Consider the following 20,033-nt stretch of genomic DNA (forward strand, 5'->3'; position numbering starts at 1 on the left):
ATCCCTCCCCAGAAGCTCTACCCTGGGATCTGCTGTGTGCCAAGCATTTTGAAATGTAAATCTCACTTACCTGTGGGTGCTGAGCTTTTCTGAAACTCTGGTCCTCTGATATTCCAGTGATGAATGATCTAGAAAAATGTAAGAGTTACAAATGTCTGTTTGTTGTGGCTTAGACTACAAAATACTTTCAGGACAAAATCCAGATGTTTATCCCCTAAAAATAGATTTGCCTCTTACTTGAGCTAAAGAACTATTTACTGACTCCTTATAAATGTCTATCAATGAAGGCTGTTTTCCTCTCCTTCATTCTACATCAATTGATGGACACCTTTATAAGATACTTTTCTGTAGAGAGGGATCATGGAATCAGCATATAGCCACAAAGTCTCTGCTTTTTCTCTGGTCCTATATCACCTGACTCACTATATTTTAGATATCATCATCTCATATTTTTAGATATTTTATAATTAGGACTTTACAATGGAGACTTCTGGAAAACTTGGATGATACTAAGCTATCACAATCTGACAAACTTTGCACATCCTTTATTCTGCACAACCAGATGTCACTGCAGTAGGCATGTGCTTTATATATACATCTATTTGTGCACATTTACAATGGGTGCAGTATATGCTGATGGTGTTGTTTTTCCATAAATAAGGACTTAGGCTCCTAAAGCTGCACTTAGGTAGAATTAGAGACTTGCTGTCTCACTCATTCTTAACCTGTAATCACTGGTTAATAAACTGCATCTTTCTTTCCCTCTCATTGCATTTGTTCTTTTAAACCCCATTCTGAATAATTTAACTTTTGAATTGCATGGGAAGCTTTGCAGTATTATGTTCTTCAGTTCATTTCAGAGGACAGATGACAAAATGTTAGCTATACCACTATTTAACATTATAACTACATGTCTTCTGAGATACAGCTCCTAAAGTATTGTAGATGAAGCTTTCAGAGGTAGAGCTGGTGAAGAAAGATATAATAAAAACAACAAAATTGGACAGTAATGTTTAAATAGCAAAATTTTAGTCATGAAAAATATATTAACATGCAACAGGTGATTTATATTCCCATGCAATTCAAATGCATTTGGAGATCATGAGGAGAACATTTGAGGTCAGTTGGGAAGCATTGGGCATCTTGCAAGATTAGACCCATACGAGGTTGTCCTTAGAATTACCTTTTTTACTCATCACTAATCACTTCTACCTCCTTTTCTTTCTTAGTCACTTTATTTGTTTCAAGGGGACTGATAGGGCCCATAAGGCAGTCCCATAATGATACTAATTAATTAATAATTGGTAGCAATTTGGGTGTGTTGAAGAGCTGACCTCGGATAATTAATGCATTGTGACATGATGTACTTTACAGTGCCAGCAGCAGAAACAGCAGGAGTGCCATCCTCCAGCTGCCAGAACTAATTATAAGCAGTTTGTCTTCTCCCTCAATGGCAGATTCTGCTTGTTTCACAACAGTCAATTTGAAAGTCACTTTTAATATCATCATCAACAAAAGAATACCTGGAAAAAATGCGCTCACTTTTGATTGAGAAACTGCAGAATGAGTTGGACTTCCATGGTCACTTTCATTAATTCAAACAGTGAACAGAAGGCAAAATGCAGATAGAAAATCTCTCACAGGAAAATATAAAAACTGGTATTGCTTTTGCTCAACTGATGTGGTGGTGATGGGTTAGTTAACACAGCAACTTAAAACATAAAGTCCCTTCCTGAGGCTCTTATATTCTATGATCAAGCTTATGACAAAAGACTACAGGCTACATTCTCTATGAAAACTAATTCTGTGTAAGTCTTAGTGGGGACAAGGTGCTGAGAAAGTCATGTAGTCTTATAGAATGATCCCAGTGTTCGTTGAAGTAGAAGGTAACTCACTGTTATGAATTCTCATCCTTCCTATTATTCAGTACACTCACACCATTAAAATCCCTTCTTAAAATTTCATCCTTCCTCTATAGTAAGGTGAAAAGGTTAATTCCCAAGGGACTAATCCTGTGAGGTGCTGGGTTCTCTCAGCTCCCACTGACTTCAAAGCTAAATATTTGGTTCACATGAAAGCCTCTTTAATTCCCCATTACTGTAAGGTATACTTGTATACAACAGTGGGAGCAGTTGTCATTATAAATCAGACAGTTTATCAGGGGAGCTATTCTCCAGGGCAGAGCAGATTCTAACGCACCACGACATACTTTATTTGTTAGCCTCAATTCCACAGGAATTTTATTCAGGCAGACACCTCAAGGCATGCATCTTTTCAAAGTGTTTAGGCAGGAAGCGAAATTCAAATTAGATACACTTACGATGCAAATGCATTATTATTTAGCTCAAAACGACTGAGGCTCAGGGGTCGTAAATCCTGCCATAAAGAGATCTTTCAATTACCTTCTGTTCAGTGAATTGGAGAAGAGGAACCCTTTCCCTGGCTTTTTCATGCAGAACAAATTTGACTCCCAAACAAATATCAATCACCATAATACTCTATATTTTGGCCTCTATATAGACCTAACTCCAAGCTGTTTTATATGGGGTTTTCTTTTAAGACGGTGTCAAGCCAAAACCTTGCATCTTTAGTGTGACTGAAATCTGAACCCAGTCCTGAGTGGCTCCTCCCTTTGTGAGCCGAGCCAAAACTCCAGACTAGAGGATGTTTGAAACCTGGAGCCAGACCTAGATCTAATTTAAGAATTATTTTCTTTCCTTTGAAATTTCATTTCTTCCTCAGCTCATCCCTGTCCTTCATTCCAAACATCCAAACTACAGCTAAACTTATTACTGCTTTCTCCCTAACATTTCCACAGCATGACTTTTTCTGGTGGCCCGCATTTCCCTTCACCTCCTTGCTTGATGTTTGGCTTTTCTAAGATTCACCCAGTTGCTTCTCCTTCTCCTCCTTTCCTGTCCCCAGCTGTGCCAGTCTGTTCTACATACCATCTGCCCATTCAAAACACTGCTGCTATGGTCGTTATCCACCGTATTGACCATGTATCCATCATAGGCACCTTGAATCCTTTCATTAGTTACTGTCATTCCACTGCATCGACTTCACACCTTTTTCCCCTCAGGATGCCTTGAACCTCTCCTTTCCTTTGTTTCTCTGTTCTTATGTTATATTGATCAGTTACACCAATCTGCTCCCCAGCAGCCAAATTTTACTTTAGCATCCTTGAGTTTTGTTGCACAAAACATTGGGAAATTTTTATGTCTCCTTCTGCTTTGATCTTCTGAACACGTATAAGAGCAGACAAGCATAACATCTCTTTTCATAGTTCTTTAAAAAGCATGTGAACACCTGTGTCCACGGACGGTACCTGGGCTGGGAGTGTCCCAGTAATTGCGAGGTGTTTGCAGACAGCATAAGGCTTCACTCAGTCAGTTCTTGGCATGTATATCCACTTTAGATTGTCTGTAGGAAATTTCAGTTTTCTCACTGCACAGTGACGATTGTATAAGTGGTGGTCTAAAGCTTCTGTATGACACAAACTAAAGGAAAGAAATGTCTCCTCAGATACACAAACCCATCCCAGCAAAAATTCACAAAAAGCCTATTTCTCTGACATGGAGAAATTGTACGCTCAGGTTCTAAGTTCCTTATATTTAAAAAAATCCTTAGGTCCATATTTAAATATCATTTGAGGCCATATTTATAACAATACAGATATTCCAGCAACATTTTATGCAAATATATCTTGTATATATGTTCAGCAGAACAACATTTAAATATATCTTCCCAGCAAAACTTCCTAGTAAAGTTCACATTCATCAAATTAAATATTTGGTTCATTCATCAAGTTAAATATTTGGTTGCATTCTAATTGTACACATGTATTTCCTCACAGAAAAAATGAATCGCTATAGTTTTCAGTGTATTTTAAATAGGAGCATGCTTTTAAAAAATAGTGGTGTGGCTGCTGTACTAGTGAAAGGTGCCAAATAAATATCTTCAGAGACTTCAATTTTCTATGGGTTTCATCTAGAGACTATTACTTTACATGGACTACGATAGAAGAAGTACAGGTCCTGCGGTTAGGGAACAGAGGCGTGTGTCAAGAGGTCAGGTTTCCATTCCCCACCCTGCTGGACCTGCTGCTTCACCTCAGGCCAGTCACCTGATCGCTTTGTAACTCAGTTTGCCCATCCGTGAGGAGGGCTTAATCTTTCCTACCTACTCTGCAGGAAAGCTATGAGGCTTATTTTGCTAATGGTCATAAAGTGCCTTGAAATATTTGACTGGAAAGCAAAGCATATCTCTTGTGGTGGTGTTTTTATCCATAGAACTGGTGCTTCATTTATAGTCATGGTACTAGCTCTCCAACACCACTAATAAAACTAAGTCCTAACGAGAAGAGTGGTTCCTATATTGTAACTTTCACATTTTTTCTTCTTTTCTGTTTCCTCTTTTTCTGTCAGTTCAGGTGTTTTTTTATTTTATTTTATTTTTTTGCTTTGCATTTTCCAGACTAAAACCACAAAGGCTCAAAAGCAAATAATCTACTTTTCAGACTTTCTCCCTCAATTTCAACCAAAAGGAGAACAAAAAAACCTCCCAGTTTGGATTGTGTACATTTAAAATTATTTGTAAATTACGCTTTATGATAGCAAATAAATACAATGGAAGCAACCACAGTGCCACAGCTTAAAAGATAATATCACTGGTTCTTGAGTTTGTGCAGGCCTGCTTAGGTCTTTATCTGTGATTCCACTATATAAACAAAAGCTTATCTTTCTTTTGCCATCCTTATCTTGTTCGTCAGTTGATTGTTTGCTAAGTATCTCGGTGAACAAGACCCCAACGAAAATGGCTGTTCATGTATAATTTGTTTGGATCAGATTAAATTAGAAAGAAGGTAAAAGTGAGAGACAGAGAAAGTAGAATGGACCTTACAAATGAGTAGTGGAGGTCAAAATGAGTTAGCAAACATTATGCTTGAAGTTTTCCCTTCCTTCTGTCTGACTTTTCTGTGTACTTTCTGGAAGAGGGTAGCTATAACAGCATGCCCAAAGGAAATTCTTTAGATCATGTGAATTTGAAATGTCTCTTATTATTGTAATGTAAGAAAATGTCTTGGGAAGAATAAAAGAATCTAACACAATTAGAGTTAACTTAGTTATCTCCCCTTGTCACACTGTTGCCTGCTGACAATTCTTCCAGTGGCTGCTATTACTTTCTGCTCTACTATGCATTTCTCATACTGATTCATTTTAACTGTTGTATCAGTGCAAGTCTTTGAAATTGATCCTACATTTCTGCAAGAAGATTCAGAGGCCTGACTGGGATGTGATTTGGAAGGGAGAAGCTAACCATGTTTAAGTCCTTTGTTGTTGTTCTGGTTTTGTATTGCAGTAATACCTGTATCTGAGATTCGGACTCCGTTTTGTTCAGAAGCAGCGCTATCTTATGACTTTATTTCAAGTAGATAAGGTAATCAAAGGATGCCTGGGGAATAAAAAACTTGCAGGACATCATGGCTTGCCAAAGGCACAGCAGGCCGGCAGCGGCAGGGCCAGGATTCTGGAAATCTGTTGTGCTTCAGCAGCATCCGCAAGCTGCTAGTATAGGCAACTTTCCTGCTTCTCGCTCTCTCCCCAGCTCCTCTCTACTTCACCCTCTCATAGATATAAACCCAGAGGAAAAATATAGTTATCTAGTCAATGCCCCTTCATTCTACAAGCTGGATAATTTTGTTATGGTGTCCTTCTTCCATTCCTTCTGGCCCATTTTTTAATTAAAACAGATTTGTTGATTTAAAACCAGAAATTCACAATACCACTATGTAAACTCGCACCCTTGAATAACCTCTTCCAATGGCTAATGGCTCCCATTTTCTAAAATGTACGATTTATTTTTATTTTGAATTTTTCAGGTTTCAGTTTCCAGATGTTGAGCCTTGTTAAGTATTTGTCTGATAGATTAATATCTCCCAACTAAATGGATGGTTTTGAATGGTCTTAAGCTTCTTATAGATAAATTAAATAGATTAGGATTTATAGTCTTTCACATAGATCTTTATAGCTCTTTTCTATGCTTCTTCTATTTGTCAGTATTTTCTTTTGGGAAAATGAGTATCCTAACTTGGTACTATATTCTGCTTCTGCAGTGGTTTCAGAAAGACCAGACACAGTTGTAACATTTTCCTTGTGTTTGGCTAGTCCTCGGCTGACATAGCCAGAGATCTTCCAGCCATACCAGTTCATTATTTCCCATGATGACTAAAAGTAGATAGCCTGTATGTGCCTCAGACCTCTGTCCACACAGTCTTGCTGGTCTCCCACTGCCACAAGATACTGATGATTCAACCACCCCATTTAACTGAATCCCCTCCTCCATCGAGTTACCTTGCCTCCCAATGCCTAACCTCACAGCTCCATAAGTCATCCTAATTCTTTCCTTGCTTGGGCCTGCACTGAACCCCACAAACTCCACAGATCATTTTTCATCCCTGTTGTGAGCATGACCAACAAGATGTGATCCAGTGCCAGCAGCAGGGCAACGATTTACGTCAGAGACAGCTCAAAATGAAAAGTCCTAGGCATCATTTCTATGTGTCCCCAAAGTCTTTCTCTGTTGTATGGAAAAGGTCAATGGGAAGCCAACAGAAGAGAAGAGGAAAGGAAAACATGTAGCAGTGTTCTTTCAACAAACTACCTAGTCTACATTTATATGCTGTATATGCATATACATTTTAAAATTTGCAGGGCTGATATGCTTCCCTTTCTTTGCCCATCTCATGGAGACATTCTCAGGCTTATTATTTAGTCTGCCATGCGCTTTGAGATCCTCAGTTCACAAAGAAACCTAAAGCATTACTTACTCATTGACAATTCATACAAAACTAAAAAAGCCCCACACTCCCAGGGTGATGAAATCACGAGTACTATTAAACAGCGCTCAGTCCACAAAATGCTGCCCTGAAGACTCTGAAAGGACCTCCTCTGAAACTCCATGGTACTTAGTAGACTGCCGTTTCAGACAGCACACCCCGATCATCTCTTTCGGACCTCGATACCTCCCAGAAGGCTCATTCCAGTAATGACACTCCCTCTTTGTGAACTTTAAAAGTCAGTAGCTCTCTCCTTAGTGCATTTCTTATAGTGCACTATAACCTTTTCCAAAATAGTATGGTTCACATGGGATCATGAATTCGACTTTTTCTTCCTTGTTGACTGTGAGGAACCCTCACGCAGAGGATTTCAAAATGCAGCCGGGCAGGCTATTCCTACAGTGAACATTGCGTCGTGGGACAGTGTGTCCGTGGAGCACAGCTTCTCGTGTTGTGGCGGAGGACCAGTAAGCGTGCCTCTGAATTGCCTCGGTGTTGGTCGGCTTGTTCTGGCAGCCGGCTTGTGTCGCTACGTTAAAAGGAATATTTCTAACGGTGCTGGGAAAGCGAAGGGCTTGTTAGCAGGACAACATTACATGGGAACGCTGGCCAGGGTGGACCGAGTTTTGCCAAGGCGTTTCTCCGCGCAGCGCAGGCCGTAGCCCCTTCGTGCAGGGCGGACTCCTCAGCAGCAGCTGAGGGACGCGGAGGGGCGGCCCGGCCCCGCGGTGCCGAGGCGGGCCCCGGCGGCTGCTGCGCGGCCTCGGCGGGGCAGCCGGAGGGAGCCGCGGCACCAGCACCGCGGTGCGGAACTGCAAGGCTTCCTCTGACCCCGAAACCAATCGTTATTCACTTGAAAGCCAGACTTGCACAAACAAATATTTTGTGTCGCTGTTATGATTATTGTCAGTAACTGTCCCCATTGTTCAGGCGCAGGAATTCCTTTGGTCTCATAAATACTAAACCAAGTCCTCCCCTCCCCCCTTTAACTGTCAGATAATTACACAGTTGGCTTTAGAGTTTAACTTGTCAAAGGAGTTTCATTACTTTGTTCCTTTTGGGCAGCTTCCACTATTGTGCTTTCTGAACACTAAACAGAACCTATATTAACTGTCAGTTAATTACACACCGTTTTTCTTCAGTATTTACCAGTCAAAGGGGCAGGTAGGCTGCAATCCTATCATCTCAATCACTGTCTCTGCTCACAAAAGAATCAATAAAGATGAGTCACTTAGTGTCACCCAGTGTCTGATACTCAAAGCCACCCATTCCTAATTGCCTTTAGAGATGGATGATAATACAAACTTTGAAGTGATAATCAGCCTAATGAGTGGCCTTGCTGAGAGGGTAGATCATGTGTCAGAACAGTTTGCAGATGCTTACAGGCAAACAAAGCCCGCTTTCCTTTTAGAGCTGAGAGGACCATGGCAAGTCTGGTACCCAGAGCCCAGCACAATGGCAGAGACTGGAGCACAGCAGGACGCTGTAGCCTGCTGATCACAACTGACTCCATCCATCTTGCTCTTTGCCTTTAATCAGCACAGTCAGAACAAGTCCTCCAGATCTCTGCATGTTTATGCTGGATGTTTAGGCAATAAGTGTGTAAAAGATAAATTCTCTGATTCTGAGTCATTGGATTTAAATAATAGTGATTGGACTTGATAGGTAATGGCCGGTGATCCCGGCTAAAACTACTGAGTAAATGTAATTAAATACAATCGGGTGCAGTCAGCCAGGCAAAGGCAGAGACCATAAAAGGCTCATTCAGACAGCAATGAAAACAAACAACGTCAGCAACAAAAACAAAACCAGTGTTTGGTTTGCTAATAAGAGCATGATCTGAGGCCTGATCTACACTCAGTTTTTGCACCCAACGATTTGACCAAATCAATAATTTGAAAAAAACTGCAACAAACAAACAAACAAACAAACAAAAAGACAAATTAAACTGTTAGAATCCCTTAGTCTGGATGCAGTTATATTATCATAAAGACATTTTCTTTTCAAAATAGTTAAGCTGTCATAAATGCAGTCAAGTGTGAACAAATAGGCTATGACCATGTTTGTGCTAATATGACTGTCTCAATATAAAAGGGTGGTTTTGGTTTAACAGCCTTTACCAATTTAGCTAAATTTTGACAAGACTGTGGACTTTGGACACGGCTTCAAAATCATCTCACGCAAAGACTGAGAATCTGTAGGAATACACCAGTTTGATTTCAAAGTATAAATGAAATATATGAATGTGCATAAATGGACTGGTTAACAATTTGGACATAATTTTAAACTATTTTTGGGACAAATGCTAAAATCCGTATTCACTTTCTTAGCACTAGTTTTCAGTGATTCACTGTGAGGGAGAGAAAGGTGGTGAAAAAGCTGAATAAGTGGGTTCAACATTTGACACTGTTTTAATAAGAAGCTGTCAGAGGTTTTAATATTTTGCAGTCAACTATTTTGCTTGTAAAACTTGTCATGCAAATAAGGAATTATTGTGATAAACCAAATGAGAAATAGAAATTGTTATAAAAGCAAACTAACCCTTTGAAATGAAAAGAAAGATTATTGCTGCTTTTTAAAAAACTACAGAATGAGGCCTCTTTCGGATAAAACCAATCACATTTACATATTTTTACCAGCTTTACATCTGCCTTGCTTCCGATCTTCAAGTCAGTGAGAAAAGTGCAATCTTTAGGATATGAATGGACAGAAAAGATAGCCTTTTATTTTTTGTAGTTCACGTATGAATGTAACAGAAGTGCCAGTGGAAAGGTTTTAGAGCTGTCTGATTGTACTAGAGTTTTCCTTTTGAGGTAGCGTTCTCTAACTGATGTCTAGGAATACTTTCTGTACGTTCATATGGAAACTTATGTCTTCAAACTCTCTGCTATAATTAATATCAGTAATTAGCCCAACCTAACACTATCTGAAACTGAATTCACAATAAGGAGTTAGTTTAGTTCTTTTTGTAAAGAACATGAGAAAGGAGATACTTTACTGAATTCATAAGTGGGCTCCAGAGACATGGGTCCACCAGTGGTCATAGGCTGCCAGAGAGCACACAGGATACCTAAGGTCCCTGAATTCACACAGCTGAAAACACATACGACTGTCCGCCAGTGCTGTGCTCTCACTCTTGCAGTAGCTAAGCTAACTCAGCTCTTCTGAGTTCCCTCAGTGGCAGCTGTGAATAACACAAAGAGTTTTCCATGCGCTGGGGCTGTGGGCTTGTTCCCTACAGACCAACTGCCCTTTCGTCTCTGCCCACAAAGCATTGCAGAGAACCGGACTTCTCTAACAGTGCTACCATAGAACTTTTGGGAAGTGGTTTCAAGCTGTGGAGGCACTTCACCTTCCTTCTTACCTGGGGAATCAGCTGGGAAGGACCACCTTGGCCATACTAAAGTAATATTCTTCTCCAAGGCAAATTCTAACCCCCGGTTATATTTCTCCTACGGATAATATTCCTTTAAAATCCTCTTAACTGACACATTTATAGTTCATATGATTTAAGCTAATTTTTAAGTAATAAAGTTACTAAACTTTTTTTTTGAATCACTGAATAGCCCCATATGCATATGCATTGGATTATATGCACACCACAGGTTCATGCTAATTTAGCTAAACACAAATGTATTCAGAAGCATGCAAGTCTAAAAATGCTGTTTCAAGCACAAAATAGTGCTATCATTACATATCTTATCACTTATAATCAGATTCAAAATCTCCACCTGAGTTCTAAAGTGTGTTGGACAAAGGGAAAACTTACCTGCTTACCTGTGGTCAGACCTATAGAACTGAAGTTGATAATTTGTGATTAGTTAATGGAAATGTGTTGACATATGAATTACGGATGCACGTTTAAGCATGTATGTTGCAGGCAACTATGGGTTGGAAATGAAAAGGGACGATGAATTGAATAAATGGGTTTGGTGATGCATGATAGCTCATACCCACGCAAGTAATATTGATTTAAAATTTGGATTGGAGGTAGAGATGTTAAAATCCACGTGACATGATACACTGCAAGGAATTTACTAACTTTTTTTTTAAACAAAACAAACAGGACTTTTAATGTATCTTTGAAATCCCCTCAGTTGATACTAACCTTAGGATATGACTTTGCTATTATTTTGATATCTGCTATTGCATCTTATAGTCATAAAGAAGGTTTTTTTGGTGGTCAGCTCTGTACAGGTAACAACCAAATAATCCACATCTGAAAGATTTCCCTAGATATAAAGCCCTAAGAAAGAGAATTATAGCTGTGATTTTCAGAATTTTTTAAATTTTTTGGATGAGTTCAATTTGAGCACCTTAAAGGGATCTGGTTATCAAAGGATTTTGAATTTCACATGTTCTAAAAATATCTTAAATTAGATACCCAGAAGCAGAGGCAGCCACAATCACTAGTGATCTTTAAAAATCACGGGTGTGGTTTCTCCATCAGTTTATGTCACTCTTACACAGGGGCACTGCTGAAAAAGGGAATCCTAACCTCCCCGTTGCCTCTGGTTATGCACTCTCACTGCATGAAATGTGCTGGCATTCGTGGTCATGAGCAAGCCAATCTGATGGAAATATAAGCGTACAGAAAATGCAAGGTGATCTGGTTGACTGGGCAGCCACACAAGTGGTAATGACAGCACATGGGCAAGGCTGCCAGGGCCGGCAGCGGGCAGGACAGGTCTTTCAGCACCAGCCTGAACTCACATTACCTTAAGAGACGATGGAACTGCACCCTGAGTCTGTGTGCATTTGCTTCTTGTACTATGTAAGCAATCTGCTGGTGCTTTGCCAACAGGAAGAGAAAGAAATGCAAACAATACAATAAATATTAACCTTTAATAAAAGAAATACTTTAACTTCATGTTAGAGTGAGAGAAGAGCAGAAGAGAAAAAGACTGGAAAGCTTACCAAAGGATGCAAACCAAGTATGCTCTTGCTTTAAGCTTTTGATTTACATACTGAGATTTACAGCGATAATGAGTTTAAACCAGCATCTCCAAGCTCTTTTACAAATAAGTAGCTCCAAGTGTTTCACAAATACTTACAGAATTCCATAAAACTTTCCATGAGGCAGCAAAAAGTATACCAGGAGCTAGTCACCTGCCAGTGGAAGGCAAGGACATCTTGAGGAAAACACAGCAGGGGTAGTAAAACCTAGCAACACTATAAATAATGGAAACCACAGGAAGAAATTAAGGTAGTTAAAAATAGTTACTGGAGATGAAATTTGGCCAGGACATGATGGTGTACAATCCTTTTCTCAATCTCAATCATATTAAAAAGTGCCATGAAACTGCTAATGACACACAGGAACTGGAATCTCCTTTTGTCTCATCTGAGACATATCTCCAGAGTAAGTAAGAAGCTTGCTTTTAAAATGGTTAGCCCTGTATTTATTCTCGTTGAGCCAGTAAATTTTACCAATTATTTTAATTGGACCAGATCCTTGTGTGTTACTGAATAAATTCCCAAACCCACTTCCTACTCTTCTTGGAAATGTCTCCATTTCCCATATTCATGCAGTCCAGCTCTTCTCTGAGCTTCAACTCTGTCAAGTCTTACAAACTACTAGGGGAGGAGAGAACTGTAACTGTGGAAGTCTGCAGCAAATTTTGAACATTTTCTTTAACACATGCCGTATGGTAGTATAATTTTAAGCAGATAAACTATATAGCAAAAGTCACACTCACAAAATCAAATGTGGCTTTTGCAAAGTCTTTTCTTATTTTTTAAAGAAAACACAGTATATGATTGTTGATATGCTAAAATGCAGCCTGATTCAGCACTGGGTTGTATTGCCTTCCCTCCCATTGACTTCAAAATGAATAAACTCAGCCTGGGTATTTGAGAATTCATCGCTGCTAAGACATATTCTGGCAGGTCAACACAAGCATTATTCATAGGCCTCAATTCAGTCTGTCATCTGAAATGAAAGAGAGCCTTTCTTTAAAAAGCTAAAATCCATCTTTAATTTGTTATCCTAGTAACTGTATCAAAAACTGTTTTAAAATAAATATTAAAAATGAGAGCAAGCTGATGAGCAATTGAAACACAGTAAAATAGATCTGGAAGTGACTGCAGGGCCACCAAGTCCATGCTCCAGCTATTGCAGGCAACCAACTCATAGAATCCTTTTCATAAATATATCAAGCTCTATCTTAAAAGCATCTAGTTTTATTTCTTCAGTTACTGCTATTGTGCAGTTATTTGTATTTCTTCCAGTTTGAGTTACAGATTCATAGATTATACGCCAGAGGGGACCACTGTGATCATCAAGTTTGACCTCCTGTATAACATAATCTGTAGGATTGCCCTGAATTCATTTAAGAAGCCAGTGATTTTGCAGCCATGAGGTTATTGGGGAAAGGGCACATGAGCCATGGTATCAGTCTAACACTGATGGGATTAATCAGCTCATGTTAACACACTGATTATCATATAGTAAAGGGAAATGTTTCAAAAGAATACTCCAGTCTGAAAAATAAAGTGAAATCATTTGGACTTCCAGAGAGGTCATGGTTGAAATATCACAAAACTCCCTTTACTCAAAGCAGATGCTTATTAAGATTAATTTAGTGTGAAAAGTGAACCAGAATGCATATAAAAGACAATGCCTCCTCAATTATGTAATAGGACACCTCCTCATTATATTGTGTTCACTGAAGATGATGGTATTTTCCTAGGGGATGTATAACTACAGTTTGCCAAAGTCCCTCTCCCTCATTTTAGATTAAATGTCAGACTGCAGAGCATGAAGCCAAGTGAACAGAAACAAGAGAACTCAAATAAACATTAATTTAAATGAAAAAGAAAAGGCCTGTTATGTGTGTTTTCTAAATATACATGTTCAAAATAGAAAGTTACAATGATGCCAGGATACAAATACAAAGAATTACTAGCATCTATTAAATGAAATACAGAAATATGTGTTCTATTAATAGAAACAGAAATACCTCTTTCCTACATTTGTACATGGATTGAAATGAGATGCAAGCTATAGGTGTAAATATTCACGTAACTTTGCACATAACTGGAACGACTTCTCTTTCTTGCCACCTTTTCTCTTTTACTCCTGTCTCTTTCTGTGAGCTCCCTCCAGTGTTCTCAAGGAAGTATTGAATCATTTCATTTTGGTATATGCCATTTTTATCACATGAAGTACCATGATAAGAAAGATTGCATTCGTCTAACCTAAAATCATCCGCCTCAAAACTAGATGCCTAGTCTAAGCTGAAAGTCTAGTCTAAACTAGACTCTGAAGATAGGCACTACAAGGACATGCATCTCACCCATCAGAGATGTCCCTTAGAATCAATGGCACGCTTTGCCAAAAGGACTACTGGCTGTAGAAGTGGCTAGAGCATGACTTGAGACTGTGTACCAACTCTGAGATTATTTAGAGTTAAGGCATATCAATCCTTTCCTTCTTTTCCCCTTAGGGGCTAACAAGAAGAATTTCTGCTCTAAATTAGAGGTTCATCAGTTGCAAAAGACAGACGACCAGGAAAGCCCGGACACTGAGTCTCAGTCAACAACATGAAAAGAACAAGTCGGCTCTAAGACCCTATCAGGTAAGGTACATTCTGTATAGCAATAATAATGCCTTTGTACAAGTCTAAGCTGAAAGGCTAAGGGGGATATGATTACACCCTGGCAGAAAACATTCAGGGCACTGAATCCTGTACGCTGTGGACATGCTAGCCTGCTTGGAGCCAGCTCAGGGATCTCTATGCAGTGCTGCTATGCAGGCTGTAAACATGCCATAAGTGCTCTGACACCTATTTACAACAAGTTTAACTCCTGCTTCTACCAAGATAAGCAATAATAGAGTCAGATGCTATATTTTCTATGCCTCTTCCACTGGCTTTGTGGAGTTACTAAATTGAGCTGATACAAATGAGAATAAAATTATTCTCTGTCAGGCTAGTCTGCCTGGTTTATTTATGCTGGTTTGGTTTTTGGGTCTGTTCACTGGCAGAATAAACCAGTATAAGCTGGTGCAGTTGCAGTCCCTTTCTACCCTTTCTTCCCCAAGCTGTTTGTTCCTATCCCTTCCCTTGTACCCACACTAGTGCTTTGTGCAACTGGGCCATGAAAAAGTTCAGGGAGTTTAGCTGTAATAAAACTAGGCAAATATTGTGAGAACATACATAAGCTTAAAGTCATAAGCAATAGAAGTAAAGAGAACTTAATTTTGAGTACTACAATGTCAATTAATTTGGTGTCTTTACTGGTGCTTTATTTATTGTGAAAGCCACTATGACAAGCCACTGTACTGCTAATCTGCATGATATTCAGCAGATAGTGAGCCACTGCCTAACCTCAGAAATGTCAGAATGGAGCTATGGAATTACTCCAGTCCTTTGTGGGTTTGGCAAAGACTTTGTAGGATCTCTAGTGACGTATGCTGGGCCTGATTCAAATCCCAACAATGAAATGCCTTTGATTTGGCTTATTGTTATTTCTGACCCTATAAATGTGGGGAGCACTGAGGCATTAAGAAAGATATTGTTTCTCTGACATATCAGTTGGTCATTGCAGTTAACATCAAATGAAACAGAAAGAAAATCCCAGTTTGATTTTTCCTCTTTTACTTTTAAAGCACTCTTAATAACAAAAATTCGATGCCCACCCAACCATCATGGTTTGTCATGTACACACCAGGATTTGAGTTTCTATGAGAAAATTGAACAAAAATGGTCCATATTTCACAATTCCCTTTCTTACACCATTGTCTGTAAATAACTTCAGAGAAGCTCTTTCCTTTTCCTCTCCTCTTCTCCTTTAAAATAATTCTTTAAATGGGATCTTTTTACATTTTAATTTTTCTACCCTTTTTGCATTTTTGTTCTACCCATCCTCCTGTAAGGGCCACTCCACCATCACTTCTGCATATTGTTAACATGGAATCAATGGAAAATCACATTTAAATACAGTTCCTCTTTAATGCAAGACATTAGTATGCTCTGTGCTGTGTTCCATGATTGAAGTTCATCTTAATATTTTATAACATATGTTTTCTTATCCATTTTTATTAAGGGGTTGGAATTTTAGAGAGTAGCTAGGTTGGTTTCACTCCTAAACCCATGAATCTTGAGAAATAAAGTGAATCTGGACTGTGTTATGAGGAACTGCTGTGTCTGCACTGCTTTTCAGTCTTCATAGTAGGATGGTCCCTGAAAAGTGTCACTCTCTCCTACTCTTTTCACAGTGGGCATATCAACATTATTTTTCTTGGGAAATTTCTAAAGGATCTCTTCCATATATACTTTTAGCTCTGCTCACTGCCAGTAACTCAGAGCCTGTGGGACAATGTGAGCATCCCACATATACAATAATTATTGCATATATATTTTCAAGTCAAATCCTCTTGCATCCAATATGGTGGGCAGTGGTGTGCAAAATCCAGGCCTGTCTGGTTTCTGCTCATTGTATCCCATTTCTAAGGCCCCATAGGCTGACAGCCACATATGTAGTTGTTTGGGATATTAATTCTCTTCACTACCTATATTAAATTATACTTGTAAGAACTCTGCATTGAGATTCCTTTGTGTTGGCTGCTGCTCAATTTATAAGGGTTCGTCTACCCAGGGAAGCTTGTGAGCCACAAACTAGGTTGTGAATGTACTAGGCACTAAACCAAGCTCTACCTAAAACATCTGGACTGTGCTTAACGAAAGCTGCCTCCTAACATTCATCAGTGCCATTTAGAGAGTGTTCAAATGGCTCGCTTCATCTCAAGTGGGTTATTGCCACATAAATTTTCACAGTTCTTAAAATTCAGCTGCATGGAGTTCTCTGTGCCCTGCCTCAAGACCTTCCAGTCCTGTATTTGTTTTACAAGCTCTTAATTTTTTTTTGCATTACACTTTGCTCCCAGTTTGAATTTATTGTAAGATTTGAATTGGTATAGACCTTATCTGCATCTTTTCTTCCACTTTTCATCTTTCCTCTAAGCTCATTATATTTCTTTTCTCATTCTTAAATTCCTGTTCTTCTAGCTGCCATCATTTGTCCAATGAAGAAGCTTTTCAGATAGCCGTATGTTAAACTATAGAATATGTAAGTCTGCAAATGTTGCAGGCCTAGCAGCAAAGAGACACGTGGGATTCTTCTATATACAACATAGAATTGGTCTGAGTATATGCTCAACTATTTTTTTCAGGATTTCCAAAATCAGTGGGTTTGGAAGGTCTGAAAATATTTTGGCTTCATGAAATGTTTTTCTTAAAAATACACGTGATGTGCATGCTGCCCCTGGAGACCAAAATACAGCGTTTTCAAGGCACATGAAAAGTAACAGCTTGGAGTAGTGACAGTGCAAGCTTTCCTGTACTATCTTGCTAATATTTTACTGGCTGTTCTCAAAAGCGTCTTCACTGATGAAAATTAGAAGGTAATCCAGCTGCTTCATCAGCTATCTACTAAGATTATCCAAGCACATGGGAAACAATGCCTGTTGTGTTGTTATTGTGTGTGTATTTTTTGTTGTTGAAAAAATATCTCCATTTTTATTGCTCTTTCTTTTTGCCTGGTAGACAACGCATGGCCTTGTTCATATATGTAGAGGCCAAGTTTCTTTTTCAGCTTCTTAGACAAATATTGATGGATGTTGTTGAAGAACTGAGGAAGAACAGAGTTTGACTTTGTGAGTCTCGGCAGTAGTGTCGCTACAGAATTCAGTAGACTGAGCTTCTTTGTGTGAGTGCTAGCTGTATTCTTTTCCTGCAGAGCTTCATAGAAGAAACCATGCAGTCTGCAAGAGTCTAGGAGGGTATGGGAAGTTCTGAAAGGAGAGAGACTTTGAACGAGGTAAAATCTCTTCAGCAACATTTAAGACGAAGAACATGTCTCTATTGACTTTTTCCAGGCATATATGCTGGTTGTGGGAAATGACTGCCATAGGTATTACTGGCCTTATTTGTTCTACTTATGACAGTCATCATGATCATCATGATGACATTTAGGTGCCCAACGTCAGGGCAGAGTGAGGACCAGCTGCTCGCTCAGAGATGGGGAGCTGGTTGCAACTCCACAGCCAGCAGAGCAGGGCCTCTCTGGCTGGAGCCTGTCCTGCTGCCCAGAGTGAGGGGAGCAGGGCAGCCAGGGGCACCCCCAGCCGGGGCATCGGGCACCTCCCTGACATCAGCCCACAGGGAGCTCACGAGGGAGGGCCCAGAGGAGGCTGGTCAGGGACAGTCAAGGCTGTTGGTGAGCCCTGACACACGAAACGCACTGAAATCAAGTGATACATAAATACTTTGCATGAGATTCAGATCTCCTTAGGAGTTAGGCTCCTAACTACCTTTGGGGAATCTGACCTAAGGCTTTGATTCTAGGCTTCCTCTTAGCTACCATTGCTTTGGATCCGCTAGTCAGGTGCTATCCAAGTTAGATGATAATCTGCCTAAAACACTAGCAGCAAACAGAGTTGTTAGTTGCACAAATACATTTGCTGTAACTACTGCTGCTGTTGGATCAGTCAAGAAGCAGTAGTGATAAAAGGCAAAAAACCCCTAATATACACTGTACTATAAGATTCAAAGCTTTGTAGGATAAGCACAGATCTGCAGGTTTACACTTTGAGTTGTGAGCAAAGAACTGAAGATTTTACCCTCTGAAGTCTGCTGCTTTGGAAAATAACATTTATTTCGGTGCATAGGCTAAGTATATAAACAAAATCATTGTTTTTTATAAAACCTTGTCTATAAGGTAATTTTTTTCTGATGAAGACCTACAATTTTCTTCCTCACTTGGAATTTCACCTGCTTTTTACATTCAATGTCCAAAGGCAGGGACAGTGTTCCCATTTACGTGAGGAAGAATCAGCACACCTGAGAATTATCCTTGCATGCAGAAGCCAGCTCTTCAACATTTCCATAGTTCAAGCTTAATTGCATGGAACATACACATACACACACACTTCTTTGATGATGTCGTTTGGATAGCATATATCATGTTAGGAGTTGCATTACAACTAAAGAATTGTTTTATACATAATGTCTCTAAGAATTAAATATGCCTCTGAAAAATTGGAAAATCAAGCTATCATTTTTTCCCTGAATTTCTATTGTTAGGCATCATAGATACAGATACATTTTAAGGCAAAAATATATTTTACATGAGGGGGTTCTATTTTTTAAATATTTTTGGTGTAAATTTTGGTGGGATGGTCTAGTTTCAAGAGGAATAACAGAACCTTGATGTTACTGCCAATTGAACTGGTTTCTAGCGGTCAGTATTTGTTGCCACAGACAATACAAGTTGCTTATAGCTATGTTCATATCCATTCTTTCCACAAAACTTTGTTTCATTGTACACAGTGACCATACTTCCTTTGTACAAGTTGTATTGTCTTACAATCCTACTTTTAAACACCAAAGATTTCTTTACACATCCACAAAGTTGTTGCATTTACTTTGAGTTAAAGCCTATAAGCATGCATGCTATTGGCTTAAAAATTTAAACAGTGACCAAATACAGCTTCTCCCCTTTTGATTTGCCTTGATTACAAACGTGCACTGTAAGCAAATTGCCTTCCTTTTGATATTTTGTTCAGTTTGCAACACTGCCATCACATAAAGTTACTGGTTTTATGCCAGAAAATATATAAAATGTATAAAATAGACCATAGAGAGTTTTCTATTTTCCATGCCAAATTAGGACCTTTGTAGCTGGAGTGCATTAGAGGGGAAGACGTTCAGGAGCTTTACCTCTTTTGTTTACCTCTCACACGAAAGGAACTCAAAACATGAGGAGTTACCTGTCTGTGAGTGGAGATGAACCCCACCGTCCCCTCTTTAATGGGCACATTGATTGATAACCACAGGGAAACACTGACTCTTTTTCACTAGCAGCTTTGCCCAGGACCTATTACTGGACATGCCTGTTAAGCAGGTATACCAAGACCTGATGATCAGCACGCTGTCCTCACACTGCACACAAAACTGTTGTAGTTTGCAAACTCCTAATTCCTCCTCTTCCAGACATACTTCTGCTGAGGCACAACTGAGTGCACAGTGCATGCGTTCTTACAGATTTCCCTGCATTGCTTGTGGTGGGACTGTAGTCCTTTGTGTGTGTTTTGGAATTTTACTCCAACCTTAAAATCTTAAATTTCAAGGTTAGTCTTTTTAGCAATTACAGGAAGCTCCAGCATGTACTATTGAAACCTATCTGCTCCAAA

At 39.3% G+C, this 20,033-nt stretch overlaps 1 long non-coding RNA gene across 1 annotated transcript in view; it reads left to right on the plus strand.

Annotated features, from left to right (window-relative positions):
* The window catches only part of LOC142408603 (uncharacterized), a 38,831-nt gene that overhangs the window by 17,665 nt on the left and 1,133 nt on the right, over window positions 1–20,033 (plus strand). The window contains exon 3 of the long non-coding RNA XR_012775353.1: window positions 14,287–14,418. This is a non-coding gene — a long non-coding RNA (uncharacterized LOC142408603). The remainder of the gene's footprint in view (window positions 1–14,286; window positions 14,419–20,033) is intronic.

The sequence above is a fragment of the Mycteria americana genome, chromosome 4, assembly GCF_035582795.1.
Source record: "Mycteria americana isolate JAX WOST 10 ecotype Jacksonville Zoo and Gardens chromosome 4, USCA_MyAme_1.0, whole genome shotgun sequence".
Classification (NCBI taxonomy): domain Eukaryota; kingdom Metazoa; phylum Chordata; class Aves; order Ciconiiformes; family Ciconiidae; genus Mycteria; species Mycteria americana.